Source organism: Ischnura elegans, chromosome 9, assembly GCF_921293095.1.
Source record: "Ischnura elegans chromosome 9, ioIscEleg1.1, whole genome shotgun sequence".
Lineage (NCBI taxonomy): Eukaryota > Metazoa > Arthropoda > Insecta > Odonata > Coenagrionidae > Ischnura > Ischnura elegans.
The window spans coordinates 62,253,314-62,273,799 of record NC_060254.1 but is presented as its reverse complement, the minus strand read 5'-3'; positions in this window follow the sequence as shown (position 1 = coordinate 62,273,799).

Sequence of the window (20,486 nt, the reverse complement as noted above, 5' to 3'; positions counted from 1 at the left end):
GAATGATAGCCTGTGGGTTCATCAACTTGACGGCATCCATTTGAACCGGCATCATGCCATCATCTTCATCATAATAGAACACCTTTAATCACAATTAGCCTAGCTTAAACCGAACTGATTTCATCATTTTGTCAGTGCTAAGTTGATCGTTATCTTCCCCCTAAATGTAGATAGTCTATTTCGAGATCTGTCTTAATCTTTTCCTTCCAACGGAAATTTCACTATGGATTACCTCGAATGGCAAATTATTCTGCTAGATTAGAAAGTAAACTTTGTTGTACTCCACACAGTATTTGTTAAAGAACTCAACCGGTTTCTGCCTTTTCAGGTCATAATCAAGAGGTGAGCACCTTTTGATAATTCATGTTATTCATCGTTAAATTTTATATGAAGCACTGTGTAGAATGCAAAAAAGTTTACTTTCCAGTCTATCATGTCAAGATTCCACAAAATAAACTCGCAAACCATTGATTCCAAATTATTGTACGCCTACCAGCCGAATGCTAAGCCTTTTTCACCGTATCGACTTTCATTTAGTCTGTGGCAAGTTATCCGTTTTTCTCTCCTCTAACTGTCGATAATTAATGAGGGAAAAATAGGGATTCGCATGATAGCGCGCGCGGTGGCGAACTCATTTAAGGGTGGGCGCTCCCTCCGGTTCGATGTTTTCTTTGCGAAGGCAGTGAACCCATCCGATAAAAATCGAGCGTCGTTCTCGACCAAATTTTTTTGGACGAACTTTTCGACTCTTTGCCACGACCCTCCCTCTCTTTTTCTCTCTCTCTCTCTCTCCCTCCTCCCCCTACTCCTCTCCACCCACACACACATTCAACGCCCACTCCCACTTCGCTACCCTCCCTCCCCTCACTCAAAACGCCAGATCGCTTCGCTGTGCGGAGTTTTAAGGAACGGACGCCGCCGGTGGAATGGTTATGTTTTCAATCCTTGTATCGGTTTTTTTTCCTTCAACCCATCGACTTCCAGTCATTCGTAATTCTCTGCATATTTTCGCCGGAGCGGAGCGGGAAAAGGGGTTGAAGTGGTGGGGTAGGTGGGGGGATGTCGGTTATACTGTGGGGGGTGGTGAAGGGGGAGCTGAAGGGTGTAAAACGGGGGGAGGAGGGTGAAAGGGCTTGAAAATACAGATGATCCGGGATGAGAAAGGTTAAAGCTACTAATCGATACGGTACCAGCGGCCGTGACGTGGGAAACTCGACGTGAAAATTGGAATTAGGCATATCATCGGCTTCATTTTTTTTCAATCGCCAAATTTGCGGATTTTTATTGATAATCGGTGTCAGTTTGAGTCTTAGTTGGTTTTCCTTTACATCTAATTCTTATTTCTAATAGAAAAAATAATTATTTCATTTCAAACCTTTTGTTTGAACCTGAAATGATTCATTGTTGTGTTTTTTAGTCTGTTTCGAATCTCAGTACGAATCTCTCTTTAGTTTTTGATATTATTGCAATCAGCACTGTCATTTTTGTTCTCCAACCAGTATTGTGAATGAAATTTAAATATGCGCCCATTAAAAAAAGTTTTCAATATCTGATACTAATTATTCAGCTGTTTGCTTCAAATTAATTTGTCTCGTCTAAATTTCGGTTGTTGGTGACAATGTTCCAGTCTTGTTTTACCTTTTTGCTTTGGGTGATTATTCGCATTTTAAATTTTCATGCTTTCTTTCGTATCTCGCTCTCTACTTAGTCTTCGAATTAGCTTTTCCTTTTCATTATGTATTAATGTTCCCTTTTGCCTTCATTTTTAGCTCGCTCTCATTCATCACTACCTCCTTTTAATCTCATTCCTCCCCCCTCCTCTTCAGTAGTATACTACGTTTCTCCTCCATTTATACGACTCACATCTCCACAAGCGTCTACGTTGCGCCAAACCATTTCTTCATTCTCCAAGTTTCAGAACCACACGTCCATCAAAAGTCATTCAGCATCTTTACTTTGCGTTTGCTCGACAAGTACACCTGGTTATTGGGAAGCAGTGGAATTGTCTGAGAGCAATTGACTGAGTCCGAATTAATGTGTTGACATGTGGTTGCTTATTCGGGAGAGCCTTGCGCCAAAAAGGTTGAGGTCACGATATTGACAGTTATATAAAGTCTTTATATTTCTCTACCGAAAACATAAACTGTGGGGGCGTTTCCGCAACAAATTCTTGAGAAATTGTTCGTTGACAGGGATCTGCTCCAACCTAAGAGTCTAAACTTTAAGAAATATCCGAAGAGTCAATCAGTTGTTAAGGAATCATGAGCAGCCATTTTTTATGGTTAATTTTATAATGTTGCATAGTTTTAAGCCGTTTGATCAATACTTGGACGTATTATATTATCATTCACTTCTTAATTTAGGGTATTTCATCTAGAAGAAATTGTACATTTAACATTTTATTTTGGCGAAATAAAACACATAACTTTGTAAAATTATGACTTGGTAGTATGTATGTATATTAAACTGATTAAGGTATCTAGTGCTTAATTTTGGAATTATTAATACCTTTGAGCATAACAAACAGTACTAGTGAGCTCGATAGGACCATGTTTGGTTGGGTTTTTGTTCCCTTTCTATTTTATATTCATAACTCCTTATCCTCATTCCGATGCATCTTTTTTACCTTCTCTGCTCTTTATCAACAATTTTCTCAATCCAGTACATAATATTCAAACAGTGGTGTGGTAAATTATGCTTAATGGGCGATAATACTATTCAAACAACCACGCTCAATTAGTTTTATTCAGCTCATGAGGCTCGATTGCGTTGGGAAGGTCTCTTGCTCTTCCATGAATTCCGAGGTCGTGTGTGGGAAACCATTTCCTCTCCAGTATTATTAACTTTCTGTGGAATTTCAGGGGGCACAGTTTGGAACTCAAGGGATTCCCGATCCAACCCTTCCGAGGTAGTTCGATTTTAAGCTCCGTGGGAAATGAGCCGTAAAAGCCGCTTGAATTTCTGTGTATGGGAGCATGTTCCAAAAAAAGCTTATTTCCTTAAGGTTTGTGGGCATTAAAAATATTCTCGTGCGTTGATGTAATGAACAATATTTACTGTGTGATTTATTTTAATTTTGATCTCTTTGGTTCATCGGTAAGTTGGTAGCTAAAATTATTTTGAATGTTGAAATGAATACTTGCAATTTTCCACGATAATAAAATTAATTACGACGCATGTTTCAATGTTAATACATCATCTTCACGTTACAAATGGTACTTTGAGGATGAGGTAATAGCATTGAAACCTTGTTCGTAATAAATTTAATAATCGTGGAAAATTGCGGGTATTTATTTCTATGTGGAAAAATTCCACTCCATCACGACTTAATTACTTTCATTTTGAATTCCCTGTCACATTATCACTGAAGAAATACTGATGGCTTACTTGGAGGAACTAAATATCACATTCCTACTACTCGTTAGCGCATGATTATTCTTAAAATTTGGGTCGGATCAAATGAAATATTTTTTTGAACTTGTTGAGAACTATCATGAACGTTACTATTCTGTCTGTTTGCCATTTTTTGTGTCTTATTGTATCGATATAATCTTTCATCTATAAAGTTGGTGTTGTCGCCCAGGGATTGTTCACAGCTTCTCTTTCCCGTTTTTTGGTGTCAATTCCTCTGAACCTTCCTCCTCATTATCTCGCTGCGTCGCGTGCAATTGTAGTGTTATTTTTTCGAGGGACGTGGGTGTTGTATCTCGCGAAAAAACCGTTTACGGTCATTGCTCACGGAAAAACATTCCCCGCAGGCATTGTCTCGTAGGTGCGGGGACGAACGTGGAGCTGGAGGGGAAGGCTGGAGAGACGAAATGGATGGGGGAGGGAATCGTATTCGCGAGCACAGCTCACACATTTCTTTACTCTGTACATCGACGTGGTGTCACGCGCACGTACGGAAATTGCTGGAGACGTCTCATTGTTGTTTTAAGGACGCAGAACTCACGCTCGACCGTATATTTATTTTTTTAACGTATTTGTGGTTTAAAAATTACGCTATGTTCTTGAAGAGTACTGGGTAGCTATCTAGGTTAAACGTATTTTAACGTTTATCTTTGCCTCAAATATATAAGTGTTACTTCCGTGAAAATACTGGGGTGAAATTTTCATATTATGAAATGTGATATTGGGGATGGATATATGTGATTGAGGAGGGAGTCATATTCGCGGGCGCTACTCACACACTTCTTTACTCTGTACATCGACGTGGTGTCACGCGCACGTACTGCTGGAGACGTCTTATTGTTGTTTTGAGGACGCAGAACTCACGCTCGACCTTATATTTATTTTTTTGACTCATTTTGGTTTAAAAATTACGCTATCTTCTCGAATTTTACGTGATAGTGATCTAGGGTATACATATTTTAACATTTATCTTTGCCTCAATTATAAAAGTGTTACTTCCGAGAAAAAGATGCGGTGAAATTTTCATATTTATGACATGTGATGAATGGGAATGAAATGCGAAAAGATCGGTCTTGCGGGATTGGTACGTCCTCTTAGAGAGACAGCGGACGGGTCGTGAAGTAGGAATATTATCATGGTTGGATACCAATTCCTTTAATTACTCCCATTATTCACTATGCATACTTTTCAGGTATACAGTGAGCTCATTTTTTTTTCAAATAACGTATTTTGTCTTTTGTAGCAGCAATAATATTTCAGTAATTTAAGAGGTATTACGGGAAGTTGATTCAGAAGATAAAGGAGCAATTCGCTCTTCGAAACGTCGGGGGAGACTGAGCAAATTACCCGGTGGAAAACCCGCGAAAATGTTTGCACTTGACGCGCCGGGAGAATCTAAGATCTTAAAATCTTTCATTATATTATCGCTACTCTCATCTTTAAACTAGCACCATATCTCAAACTCTTACCTCTCAAGTACTTAACTCAAACTAAATCTCAATCGACGCTGTCTCACTTGAGGAGAATGCCCCGCTGTTCTTAGTGACTGAGTTATATACGTTAATATCGTGAAAATTTCAAAATATATTTTAAGATTTCCATGCTAAAATTTATAAAGGTTGACAAAAAAATTTTACTTTCTATAGGCTGTAAAGGCAATGCATGTATTTGCGTGGAAGGTATGGACACTGCAGTTAGAATATGAAATTCGTTTCGATAAACAAGCTGGCATAAAGTGCGTTGTGAGATACAAATATAAATAAAAATCAACTGAAGAAAAAATACATTAGTTGAATGATAATGGCCTCACTGCCTTAAATAAATATATAGTTAATAATGGGATTAGACATAATGTTAAAATTCATTCATGTAGTATGTTCTCTTTATGGATGTGAACTATGACATGGTAGATTTTAAGTATCGGGGAGAACGGAAAATATTAACCAATATCTCTTCTCGAACTAAGATTTTTTTCTGATACTCAATCTTTGGTAAATTAATGTCATCTCATGTCTCATGTCTTGTCGAGAATTGATAGTCTTTCGCTCATTTTCTCGGGCGTGCCAAAACTTGTCCCTTCCGTCACCCCTTGTAATTTGTCATCACATATTTCGGCGTTGTCCATTTATTTTCTCCGCATCATAGAATCTATCCCAACATTTTTCTTGTCTACCTTTCACTACCCAACACAAGCTACTTTTCTCCCCCTCCAATTCAATTTTACAATCACTATACGCTACCATATCGGTGAGCCATCTTACTGCTATCATTTTATGTAAAAGATAACAAGTTTTTTAATCCTTGCAATCGGTATTTAGCTCTGGATGTAGGCTGTAGGCTGTGTAATGTTCATTGACTAGAGATGGGACGAAACTTACATTTTCTCGAATCTGAATCTATATCCGAATCTCAAGAGATTGTCGAAATCTCTAATATTTCGAATCTTTCGAATCCAACTTGTAAATTCAGTTCATATTCAAATAAAATAGCAAAATACTATTGACCTATTTTTAGTCTCCGGATTTTATGAATTTCATTCCCTCCATTCCGTTGATACAATCATCATAAGGGCATCCTTTGATTTTTCTATCCATATACATACAATATATGTACATACATTAGAATTTCTGTTTGTCTGTCCCCTATGCATTTGCATACAACCTCACGGATTGCAACCAAAGTCTGTACTCCTCTCATTCTCCCTAAGCCCGTAGTGCTACTTTTGTTTGTCCCCGACGCGTCCTTTGCGTCGTTTTCTCGTCAGCATTTGTTACGTCACGCCATAAAAACTTATTTGGTTGAACATCCTGCCAGGTAGGCACACCTCTTGGCACACTGTAAGGAAAATATTTAGCTCGAAGGAGTTTACACTTAAGGCTAGGCGCGCACTAGCGCGACCACGGCCACGGCAGATCTCTGTCGCACACCTTCCGACCACAGCACGACCACGACCACACCCACGATAGCAAAACACATTCACCGTCCACTTGCTCAATCGGTATGGTCGGGTCGGAGTGAAGTCGGAGTGAGTGCGCGGCGCCATTAGAATGTGTGTAATTTCTGGCCGCAACGACCGCTGAGTCGGGGACTACCAAATTCAAAAATTTTGGTCGGACGACTTTGGTCCGACCAACAAGTCGAACTTGGCCTAGTGCGCGTCGCTCCAATTGTTGCAATGCTAAAACTGGTCGTGTGCTACTGGTCGTGGTCGTGGCCGTGGTCGCGCTAGTGCGCGCCTGCCCTAACCTTGATGCAAACCTTTTTGCCGTGGTATGCGTTCTAATGGTGTTTTTGGTTTTCGCACGTACGGACACACATAATGATCATTTGTGTGGAGTGGAGTATAAGTTGATCCCGTGCGCGGTATACGAATATCGTTTTATCCATTCTTTGCTGTTGCATATGTATACATCATCATCATGTCTGCTTTCTGCCTTTGTATAGAAATCCTACCAATTGACTATGAATTCCAAGTTTCAAGTTTCCCTCTTCTTTGGGTACCATACTTAACGAGCAGCGCCGTGTGGCTTACTTGTCACCAATAAATTTATTCGAGGGATCGGGTTGGTTTAGTGGTCAGAGTGTTGGTTTCCCACTCTGTAGGCCCGTATTAGATTAACGGTTGTGGTGCACAATTTTCCGAGACTACCCGATTCCTGCATGAGTGCTTTGTGGAGGTCACTTCAAGTTCTGCGCTGTCCATCGGGAGAGACGTTCACTTGGCTCCTTTAGCAAATAGCAAAGTAAAGCTGAGTTTCTCTCTACCCTCAGTCCCTTCTCTACTGTTTGGCGTAAATAGGGTAGCATTCTTCATCAAAGAAAAGAAAGGCATTGATTGCGATTCGTTACCCACCATTAGTGAATTCATAATATACAAATTATTTGGTTTTAGAAATCCCAGTTTAGACGAATGTTAATGGTCAATTTGAACCTCATTTGAAAAGGGCCAGATTGGCGCCCATGCGATGCCACTCCAAGTGACGTTACAGGGACCTAGATGCTATGCGAGTAGCCAGGAGTTTTACATCGTCTGAGATTTCTAATGCATGCATGAGGCACAGAGCTGAGGGAAAAATTTCTTAATAATCACTTATTAAAATTGCCTAGAGTGGGAAAGTTTCCTTCGTTTGATAGGGTATTAAGAATCCTTATTTAAGCCAAGCGCTACCTGCTAGCAGGGTACTCTACGCTACCGTCATGCTCGGCAGCAAGCAGCCTGCAACGTAGCGGCGTTCATAGCCTCGCACCTAAGTGGCCTCACACGTCAGCACGTAGACGTCACACGGGCTTTTCCTAGCATTCATACTTAGCCGTCGCGTTTTCGCGCGCTTGAAAATTTTCACTTTTCATTTAATCGCGAAAAATAGATATCGTCATTTAAAAATCAACAAGCTTGAAATATGTACTCAAGGAGTAATAACCTTTCGATTTCGGCAATAAAAAAATAATCGGAAACCAGCCGATTGCCTCAGTTGTCCAAGATCTCCAACAAAAACCTTCCTTCTTTGCCGAAAACAAACTATGTATTATCAACAAATAATCTCGTGTGATGCGTGACTGCTCCATGTTCTCACAATATTCATATTTTCCAAAGCATTCAAAGTCATGGGAGAATCTTGCTGACCACCTCCATCAATCGTTGGACCAATCTATATGGTACGTCAGCACTTCTGGTTATTCACCCGTACCGTTTACCAAAAGGCTATCCGCATTTTGGCGTGGAGGCTGAAAGCACAACTCATCCTCCGTCGGATATGCCTGCAATTGAGAACGACGGACGGGAGACGCTCCCAGCGGGAGCTTGATGGAGTTGCTCTCTCATCTTGAATGTCAATATCAGCTGATGTGTGTTCGCTCGAAATCACTCTCACTTTCTTTGACCCCCCGCAGACAGTGACCCTGTCAGTCATCCAGTGGTGGATCGTGAATGGACTTCCAATCGTGAAGCCGTTATCCAACACTTCCTCGCAAGTACTTCTTCAAGAACTAGGCGGTTTATGTATATCTAGCTGCGAACTGTGAAAGGATATCAGTAAGTCACTGGTTATAGCGAACAATTTGCAAGTATGTCATATGCGAATGAGTTGTTTTAGAGTCACATGCATTGTAATCTTCAATGGTATTTTTCACATGCGGACATATGGGAATTGGGATATTGTTACTTTGCTGTCAACTGCAGTGTCTAAAGTAATGCGTGTGTCTTAGGTACGGTATTAATTACTTGATAATGCGACATCGTATTTTTAATGAGATCCGGTTCTCTTTTTCAACAGGCAACACATTGGAAGCAAGTGCTGTCACTGTTTTCCAAACTATTCTTTAATAATTATGAAATCGCGAAATACCGTGCATGCATAGGCTATGGAAATAGATGGCTAAATCAGCCGAAGCGCGTGTTTTGTATTTTGATATTTTGGAAAAAATTGTGGAAAAGTGTCATGGTAAAGACACACTGTCACAATGCTATTTCCTTTATATTTGTAACCTGGCGTGATATTCTCATGTAGGCATGGCAGATAACGTTTTCAAAGTCACCTTCATGGGAGTTACTTAGTTCATATCTTTCCACGGTTGTGACGTCTCAGGGTTGTACACTCTACGCTAAGTTCAAGGGTGAGTTTTCATCGTGCTTAAGTTATAAAAGTTTGTCGTTCTGTCTGGCACGGTGCCAAATCAGACGAATGCTCACATTAGAGCTTCCTCTTTTATTTCCTGCTGGGCGGTAATCAGTCTTTCTCCACCCCTCCCTGAAACATCCATTATTTTCTTGATGTTTCAATTGATTTGTTCCTCACTCCTCCCTTGTTTTCGTAAATAGTTTGGGAATTTGACCAATTTCACAGCAGTGACCGATGCGAACCTTTGGGTAAAACATAAATACCAGCATTAGTTACCACACTTTAATATAAAACCCCACTACCGACCGTGGGTCCGACACTCTTTTAATTTTCCGAAGCATCTGGGTGTATTTCTACACCTTGAAAATGGCATAGTGTGTCGAAACATTGGTCGGTAGTGGAGTTATACATTAAAGTGTGGAAATTACTATTGGTTTCTATATTTTATCGTGAATATATCGCATTTCCACCGCGTCAAGCCTGAAACGAATTTATACTTCGGGAAAAATTAACGCGTGTAGATTCACCATGGAATATTGATTTTGATGAAGCCATTCAAATCCCAATCGGGAAACAGAGTACGCCTTGTGCTTTTTTGTGTATGATTATGAACTTATAGGGTGTTAGCTTTCCCGATGTATTAGCATTTTAATCACCTGAGCCAAGCATTTTGTAGTGCAGCCATATCACAATCTCATATGCCACGCTGGAAATTGGCGGATGCCTGGCATGTTTTTTAATTCATCGGTCATTTTATCCCATGGGTTTAATCCTACACCGTGGTCTTATCCTACCGAAGCCCTCGGCTACCAGGCTGACCGAGGTGTCTCAAGTCTCTTCCTAATTTATTGGTATTAAATAGAAAGTTCCTTTTCGTGTCTCGTACGTTATAGTGTTATGAATAGGTTTGATATTCGCGTGAGACGCAGTATTGAATGTAAAAGTATCTATGCAAATTATCAAGGATAAAATCGTACGGTAGACAGGAAGACTTTGTGTTTAGGATGGAGTACGGTTTTTAATCTACATATTATAACCGACTTAAACGTCACTCGTTTAGTACGCAATTGAGGATAATAGGATTTTTTTATTCAAGCATCAATAACAGTATAATTGAAATTCTTATTTATTCAATGAATTTAGCCTATGCCATTTTAAGGTGAGAGTATGAATTATCGGCTATTTTGTAGTAAAAATCACTCGTGCAATTGTGTTAAACTTTTATTGTTTTTTTTTAATCTCTTGGGATAGAAGAAGAAACGTTCCTATTATCTCCACGTTTTATGACCTTATGCCATGTGTTAAATGTCACTGGTTTAATATGCAATTAAGTAGAGTCAGTATTTTCTTATTCAAGCAGGAATAGCAGTATAATTGACATTCTTATTTATGTTTTGTAGGTAGCGGCCATTTTAAGGAACGAGTATGTGTTATCGTCTTTGTTTTTTAATAAAAAATCACACGTTGCAATTACATTTACTGTAAACGTTCATCAGTTTATCGTAATAAATCATTCAGGGTTGGAAGAAGAGTCGCGGCCGGAAACGTATCTATTATCTCCTTGTGTCATGACATTTTGTCGCCTCATACCACCATCTTCATTGTCACTGGTTTGGTTTGTCTTTTTTTTTGTCACATTCTCATCTCAGTATATCAGTAGATAATAACACTATAATTGACCTTCTTATTTTTTTATAGTTAGCGCCTATTTTAAGTTGAGAGTATGACATGTCGGCATTGTTTTGTAATAATAAAATCACACGTTGCCATTATGTTTACTTTAAATTTTCATCGATTTATTAAAAATCATCCTGGGATGGAAGAAGAGTCGCGGCCCGATACTACCGCATTATCTCCACGTTTCATGACGTTTTATGGCCCCCCTATATGATCGGATGATCTTCCCTTGAATGGAAGTCTCTTTGAGGAGTTTACTTTGCTCAAATGAACCCCACATCCCATATCACTTACGGCTGGCTCCCCATCGTTGTCATTCTCCCTTTAAAGGTGGCCCGAGGCGGAGCGCTGGCTTTACTTTCGCCTGCCCCGCCTTCTCCCCCGGAGGTTCTTTTTTCTACGTTTTTCCGTTTACCGATCTCTTTCTCTATATCATCCCACTGTATTCCTCCTCCATTAAGGAAAGGCTTGGGTCTGCGACCCCCGCCGCTATCTTTACTCCCGTGTTTGCTCTTATATACCTAAGCGCGCACTTTTCAGCCCGTCCCTTTCTCCAGCGGGCGGTTATTTGGCAGTCCGGGCATTTTATAGGCGTTGAACGGGTTTTACGATGCCTCTAAATGCCTTTGTGCCCTGCTCTTGCGGGTGATGTTTCCCTACATCTTTTGGAACCGTTTATTGCTCGGCTCGCAAATGTTTCCATTGTGCGACAATGATTTGATTATCATGATGCTGCGTGAGAGATTGAGACGTAATACCTGCCGTTGTTTTTATTTTCGCGGTAAGTCAGAATTATCGTCGATATTCTTATTTATTTATTTCTCACTTCCCCGAAGACAGCGAAGAATGGCCTTTACAGCGGGGTTTGCAACATTAACAATAGAACATAACAAACATCCATGCCCTGGATGGGGACCACCTACCCAGGCGGGATTCGAACCCGCGACCTACGGATTGGCAGGCGAGGACTTTACTCCACCGCCGCCGGGGCCGGCAATTGTGTCATTGCAATTCGTAAAAAAATGTTACAATGCGTCTTATTGGAATAGTTTTAGGTAATACATCAAAGAATCATTTATTTATTATATCAAGTTTTGCCACCTGATACTTGATCTTACTCCCAGTGGAAGCTCTTGTGCCTGTAGTGGATAGTAATGCTTATAATTTTGTCAGGACCTCATCTCGAGGCCAGTGTGTCTTTTCTAGTAAAATTTTCCTTTTCTCTTGACAAATGCCGCGCATTAACTTTAGGCAATCTCGAGCAGCTATATTTTATTTTCCCAGTCTGTGTTACCGAGTTCAGTGTTGTCATAAAATCATTATATTTTGTGGCGTTACTTCATATTGGAGAAAAAAATTCACATACTTATTCGAATCCGATGATCATGATCAAGCAATATTCTAACGAGGTAGTGAAAACTGGAAAAGAATGAATTTGGAGATAAGTTATTTTTTACTTTTTAAAGAAGAGATACGACGAAAAAATTCCAGTATTCTGTTATTTTCGTAGTAAATTCGAGTTACTGTTGTTAACATTTATTATTTTTTTTTACATCTTATACTTTCTTTACCTTCGCTTACGGAATATTGGATTTCTAGGATGTTTCCGTAGGAGGCAACCGAGCTTAACTTTTTTAAACCTATTAAACGTCCTTGCTTGTTGAAGGTAGTTAATGTACTTCTGCCTGCTTGCTTTCCTTATTTGCCATGACCTGTTCTTTTGCAACGCCTTTTGTTTTTCCTGCAAATTTTATACGAAAAAAATATTTTTTGATTCGAAGGGATCGTGAGGGAGGCGGTATGAAGCCTCCCCAATTTTTCATCATATTCCCGAGGGCGACAGATTGCGCGTCCTCGTGCTGCCAGCGCGGTCGATTCTTTTCCGTCGCTCTCAAAATTTGCAAAATTAAATGCGTATCGAAAAAGATTTGGCTGGTAAAACAAAGGGGGAACAGGGACCACGTTCTCTCCCTACCCCCTCTCCCACCCTACAACTTCTAAGACCGCCATCCTTTACCTTATTCTCCTTATAGGCTACGTTTTCTTATTCCAGTACGTCATATTAAAACCGCGATGTGGCATTTTGTCCTCAGTAGGCGAATCATTTAATTATGGGTAGATTGGGGATTGGGTTGGTGTGGTGGCTAGTGTTGGCTTCCCATCCCGTGGGCTCGGGTTCAAATCTCGGCGATTGCAGCGAATTTTCAGGGACACTTCGAACCCTGCTTGAATGTTGAGTGGAGGACATTTCATGCGCAACACTCCGTCTGTCGGATGGGACGTTAAGCCATGGTCCCAATAGTGGCTTTCGTTAAGAGCAGGCTAATACCGACGCCGGGTTTCTCTTCAACCTTCCTTCCATAACCTTCCCTAATGGCGCAAATGACTTCATCTGTCGGTCGTCTCTTTAAAATACCTACCTCATTTAATTCATACATGCAGGAACAGCGGTCATTGAGTTTACTTCGACTCATGAGCCTAGATTGCGTCTGGAAGGTTAGTCTCTTCCATGAATTTCGAAACCATTTTCATGCCACTTCGCAGTATTATTAAGTTTCTCTGGCTTTTCGGTGTGCTCAACAAGGATCTCGTGCGAATACCGAATCAACCACACGGAGACCGTTTTGAGTGAAAGCTCCTCGAGAAATAAGTGTTTTAAATGCAGCTTGAATTTCTGCGTGTTTGAATAGCTTGCCGGCGTCGGTGGCGGCGCCGATAACTCCTCTACCATACCCAAGGTCGCGGGTGTGAGTCCTGCCTGGATAGGTTGCCCCTATCCAGGGTATAGGTGTGTGAGATCGTCTATGCTAGTTGAAACTCCCTCATAGTGCTGTTTTCGGGGGTAATTGAGATAAATAAATTTATGGTTTGAAGTTCTTATTACAATGCGGCTTGTGGACAGTTTAGCGTTTCATGTGCCCAGCTTTGATTTAGGGTATATGCTGACATTTGCACTTTAAAATCTTGCCGAGAAAAATAATAAATTTTCAAGATTTAATTCGTATCGAGAAAGATCGTGCTGATATGTAAATAACAAAGAGGCACGTACGATTTTAGGTTTTTATTTGAATATGTCTTTTGGGCAGTTTAGATTTTCTCGTACCCAGGTGTCATTTTAGAGTAGATACTGAAATTTGCAAATTAAATTCGTGTAGAGAGGGAGAGAAAACTTTTATTTAAAAAATTTAATTCGTATCGAGAATGGTCCTGCTGATATAAATCAAAGGAACACGGATACCTCGTTCTTCCCCCTACTCCCAACAACCCCTTTTTCCTTTCCTTGAGAGACGCCTCCTGCCAACCCCTTGAGAGGTAAAACCTGGCTTCAGAGCGCACCCATCCGTCGGGAGCGGGTGGTTTTTCTCTTCCTCCCCCGTCCGCCTCTTACCTACACCCTCTCCACGTGTATCAATCCACCCGCCCACCCCCTGCGTCCGTGTATCCCTCCCATCCTGCATCTTTCCTCTTTTCACCCCGACTCTCTTTTGTTTCATCCCCCTTGTATGTATTTTTTTTCGACCAACCACGGTGAAGGATTTCTCCTTCCTCCTCACTCTATATACCATCGCACTTTTCCTTCTAGGCGAGTTAAGGGGGCTTCGAGTGTCCCAGCAGACAGCCTTGCTGTTGGTTCCATCGGGTTCCCCTGCGTCAGACCCATTCTGTCGATCTCTTGGAAATATCCTCTCCGCTTTCCCCCTCTCCTTACTCTCCCCTTCACTCGTCCAGCTCCAACGTTATTTTTCTCAACCCCACTCTCATGATATACCTCCCTACTCTTTCTTAGGTTTGGAACACCTTCACTCCGCCCTGTATCAAGAATCTCCCTACTCTTCCTAACGTAACATTTTGGATCTTCATTATGGTGCATCTTACTGTTCATTTGCTTTTTTTTTTAAAGTGATTCCCACTCGAATCTGTAACGTCTGACTCTTGATAAACTCCTTCCATTAGAAAAGAAATAACCAAACCAGTCTGTTGAACATTCTTATAGTCAACACACTTCAACCTCTATACTTTAAGTAGCTACAAAGGAGATGGTTACATCTTAAAGATAGCACTTGAAAACAAGTGAGGGATTTCATGGGTTAGGGCGCATTTCTTTCTTTTCGTCCGTTAAGTTGCTCCAAATACTACAAATATTTTTCTGCTAATTTGTTTGATGCATTGGCGGGGTTGCGAATGAAGTCATGTGTCTTCTGTATGTTAGGTCGATGAGGTTTTGTTTAGTTTGGAAGGGGGTATTGTTGAAAGAGATCGAAGGCCTTTTAGTTATTGTTAAAAGACATTTATTTACTTAAATATTTTTTATTTACTAAAGTGTTGTGCTCGACGTTAAATCACGTACAACAAAGTCTCCACCATTTTGATCTTGAAATGGTAATGGTTACTTCTTAATGGGTGGCTTAAATTTTGATTTCGGCATTGTCATGAGGCTTTGAATCTGTAGAAGTTTTTTAAACGTAGTGCAACGATGTGTGACACTTCTATCCATTCCCTTCGTCATTCTTCATTCATCAGAGAATTTGTTGCAGCGTCGTCAGATCATCTGTCATTACCATCAAGCCATGAAAACATCTGGTTTACATGTTTGGCCTAAACTGTCTCATGTCTCCGTATTTGGAGTGTGAGTTTTGGTTACCTATATTTTGTGCTGAGATTTAATTTTGTATCCATCGGAATTTAAATTTATCTCTTCGACAGTACCTTTACAGTGGCTCACGTGAGTACTGTATCCCCGTCGAGTCCTGACGATGATGAATAAGTAAATAGAAACGCTGAAGCGTGTTGGTAACGTTTCTTTGCATGTAATATGACATTACCCTGAAGAAGATATGAAGAAAATCAAGTTTTTTTCCATTGTCAGGGTATCAGAAGTATGAGCAGCCTTTTTCTCTTTCCTTACTGTGGGTGATGAAGCTTCCGTTTTGTTTACTGAAGTTGCATGATGCACATATTATTGCAGCATCAGTGGTGTATATATGGTACTTTCTCATATTTAAGGATAGTTTGTGTAACCCTTTCGATCTCTACGAATTCTCTCTTAGTCCCTTCTTCCGTCATAACCTTATCCCCCCTTTCCCTTCGCCCGACCCCAACCTTATATTCCCCTACTTCAATTCCAAGAGTCTCCTTGCCCTTCCTAAGGTAACATTTTGGGTCTCCATTGTGGTGAATCTCGCTCTTTCTTCCCTTTCTTCGGTTTCGACTAGCTCCCCTACCTACCTCTCCACTCCGTATAACGTATCTCCGTACAAATCCACAATTGACTAAGGTTCTAAGTTTCTTTTTCCTTATAGAAAAATACAAATTCGATACTTCTCTACCGTGTTTAGGGAAAGTAGTCTATTTTCATATTTAATTATACTTTAATGTTTAGCTATCGAGTTGAGAATGCTCCGATAGAGTTGTAATTATGTTTAGGTATCGAGTTTAGAATGCTGAAGTAGAATGATCACCAGCTTCCAAATTTAAGAACCTTATTTAATTGAGGCATTATACAATCCCCAATCGAGGTATGATCCAACTCTGTTAGAACGTCAAATATTTCGTGTGTGTTGCAAAGAGCAAATATTTTGTCCAGCGTCTACTGGAATTAATTATTCTCAAACTTTCTAACAGTCGAGAGTATAATAATCCAGCAATGAATTATGCCACCCAATTTTATTTAAATGGAAATGTGAGTAACTTGAAGATTCATTTTCTTCACGTATACTTCGAATAATCGTGGTTAACGGTATGAAAGTACGAATTTCAATGGTAAGTTAGTGGGCTCCCCTACGGCCATGTGGACATACAATGATTTCGTACTGTTTTTAATTTATTTTACGATATTTTCAATATTTTTCCATTTCATTTTTACCCCTAATGCTCTGCCATACATGTACCCATTGATGTATGTTCGCATTCATATTGATACCGTTGAACTATTACAATACCTTAGCAACGAATGAATTGGTGGGAAATAAGATATTCTTCTAGTGTTACTAAAGTTTGTTGTTATTAACCATATTATAATTGTTTCATTGAATATTGAGGTGCATTTCTTCTTCTTCCAATCTCATTTTACCAAGACTTACAATCGAGGATACTGTATCGTTGTCTAATTTATTACTCTTTATGATTTTTTCAATTTTCTTCCCAACTATTCAATGAGTGAAACACCTATTTTCCTTGAAATATTACGCTTTTTCACTTCGCCGCGCTTTCTTGATTTGATTTTCTTCATATTTCCCTATCTCTCTCATTCCTCTGAAAATATTGAAAAACCTATCAATTTTTATGTAACCTTTTAGAGAAAATTCTCAAATTTTCTGGGAAATATAATTATTTATGATAATACCGGCACTAGTTTTCATTCGGAGATATGTAAGGCTTCTTCAGGTTATCCACATTTTGTCCTTCCTTCCTGCTTTCCGAATTACATCCTGGAGCTTCCGTGGAAGCCTCTCTGATTCCCGGAATCCACTCTGCTGAAGTTGACATCCCTAGCAGGCGGTAGAAACGGAACTTGAGCAAGTTAAGTAAGTTCCCGTGCGCACCTAGTTAGTCACTGCCTCCGGTAATCTCGACGTACGACGACCGAACTGGCTCCTCGTCTTGCCTCGCTCCTTTTCTGCTTTCCTCTCCCTCGCTCTGACCATATCCTCTTCCTCTAACCTGTTCACCCGTTCCCTCGCGCCAAGGATAGGAACACTTCTTAGCAAGTCGAACTTAAAAGAGTTGTCTCTCTGTGTAATTCTAGCTTAAGTGAAACAACCATGTGAGTTTGTTATCATATTCAGCCTTTAATCTGATGGCTATATTTTTTTGAAATAATTTATTTATATAATTAGAGTTTTTCCTTTTTCTGGCTTCTATGTTTAACATTGAAACAATATGTTGAAGTTTAGGTATTGAAAAAATTGAAATGCAATGTTTGCCGTCGATTCGTTTTATTTTTAATCCTTCACCAGAGCTTGAAATGAAAATGAGTGAGTAATTTTGATATAGAAACAAAATAAAGGGATGTAACAATGTTTTTTACAATAGTAAAATTAGAAAAGAAACAAACTCAGTTTTCAGTAAAAAAAGAAACTAGAGTTAGTTGTTAATTTTACAGCTGAATTTGTTTCCTTTTTAATAATACTATTGGAAAAACAATTTTTAATTCCTTTATTTTATTCTTTTTTATATTTACTATATTATGTATTAAAATTATATACTCATTTTAATTTTAAGTCCTCATGAAGGTTTAAAAATAAACGAAGTGTCGGCATATACATTTTTTTCAAGACCTGCACTCCAAGATAATACTTTTAGTATATAATTATTATCTAATCTTTATGACCTTTTCAGTTTTCTTCCCAACTGTACTAGGAATTTAACACATATATTCATTGAACTATTACGCTTTTTACGTTGCCGCTCTTTTATTTTTTTCATATTTCTTCCAGCATCCATAATAGAGGGTGACCTCTCATTACTCACGTGTCAGCGCATCAGATACATACCAAGTGTATCGTCATAATTTTATATCAGTCCTTAGGGAAATCGATGGAAAATTTGTTTGAAATTTACTAAAATTGACTGGAATTATTCTCGCTGGTACTGATGAGGTCCACCTGTGAAAACATAAGCTCTGCATGAAGCAAGTGACCTAGTGCGCAGTCACGCGCACGGATGCAATGTTAAATACACCAAGGATGAAGTTCGCCGTGAAAAAATATTTGTTTTAACCGGAATTCGAACCCGGATCTCCCCGGTAAAATCAATCCCGGAGTTTGCTCTCAGAGAATGGCTTGGTGGTGTAAGTGGCTTACACGCATGACCGGTAATTATGGGATTCGGGTTCGAATTCCGGCTAATAAATAATAAAAGTAAAATATTTTTCAGGGAGGACTTCATCCTTGGTGTATTTAACATTAATTACAACTTCGGAATTTTCTGTTCCCTTAAAATAATATAATGTAAAAGGAGATTTCATTTTTTTTTCTGTCCGTTTCCTATTTTCCGGTTGTAAAGAACAGCATTGTACGCTATGTTTTGGAAGTACATGATTTGGTTGAAGTGAAAATAATTTTCTTGATTTCTTCGGAATCAAATTCGTCAGTCGTACATAACAATAAATAAAATTCAATCAGTCAGCCATATCGATACGCATGGCGTCATGGACGTAATGCTAGGCTGTCTTGCATGTTTCTTAGGACACGTTGCCATCACAAAACACGTTTTTTGATACTACGTCATGCAATTCTTCTTCGACCTCCCAACCTACTTGCCCCGTCACCTGTCATGATGAGTGCACGGAGGAGGTATTTCTGCAAAAGCGAACTAAATGTCTCTTGGTAAAATAATGAATGAATGGAATATTGGGTATCTTGATATAATAATTATATAATAATAATATAAAATAACTTTATTCCATTTACATTCAAATATATTGCATTAGAAAACACTTAAATAATTATGGAATATATAGGTACCCCTTATTGAATAGTTATGGGGCTACCATCTTACACTTTTTGCACAGGTCTGGTGCTAACACACATGAGAAGTAAATTTATATCTTTGCATTCAGTTATTTGTTATCTCACCGATTGCATTCATTATTATAATATGATATTTCAAATATCTGCACAAGGATAACTATCTTTCTTATATAAACGCATAATTACATACATACATAGAATATACCTTTTATTGTAAACTTTTAATGCCACCTTTCTTAGTAGAAACTCTACTTCCTCATACCTCATAAGCCATTTTTTTTTACAGCGGATGCAATTCCCCATCTTTTTTTCCGAATTTGCCACATTAATTGGCAACATATTAAATAATTTAGGCCCTAAGTATTAGTATGACTGTCGATAAATTTCAGTCGTCGGCCTAGGTGTATCAAAGTTTCTCTAGGTATATGTATTTATATTGTTTGTCAGAATCTCTGTATAATATTTTGGTTGGAGCAAACATTAGTTTAACCACTTCTGCACGTCATCGTATTCTGCTTCGACCTCTCATCCCACTTGACTTGTCACCTGTCATGATTAGTGCACGGAGGGGAGGTATTGGCCTCGCCTCGGGCGATTTACCCTTCGGACCCGATCATCAGCACCAGACTCTCCGATCCCTCTCTATCGGAATCATCTCACAATTAGAGGTTGTTCGCTTCGCCACCGTGGAGTCTTGAAAGGGATCGTGGGGGGAGATCGCGGGCGCCGGATGCTGGCGGTGTGGAGTTTGGCCGAGTTGGATGCCATCGGAAAAATTCTTCTTCCGTCTTGAGAATGGGTTTCTCTCTCTCTCTTCCCTTCATTTCCTTCCTCCTCTCTGTAACTCCATTCTGAGCGGGCTGGGAATGAAACGGAGTCATTAGGTCGTTTTGCCGCCGCACAGCTCTCGTTACTTGCCGCCTCTCGTAGGCAAGAAGTTGGGTTTATAAGGGCAGTTCATTAAAGACGCAGGGAGTTTATAGGAGTCCCGCGAATTGGTGGTTATGCGATCGGGCAATTATGCTAGTACAGCTGGAAGAGTAGGGGAAGGTTGCCTAAATCGCACTAATTTAGGAAAAAAACGAATTATCTAAAAAATAAGTGACGCAATATAATTATTTAATGCTGCTCAATATGAGGAGGAATGTGTACCGCTCTCACAATTTTTGGGGATAGTCAATTCCAAGTTGAACACATGTGTAAAAATTCAATTTCAAACCTCTGCAAACGGTACGATTTAGGCAAATTATTATGTGTCAACTAGAATGAGAGACAGAGAGGCAAGTTTATAAAGTTTATTTCTTAGATC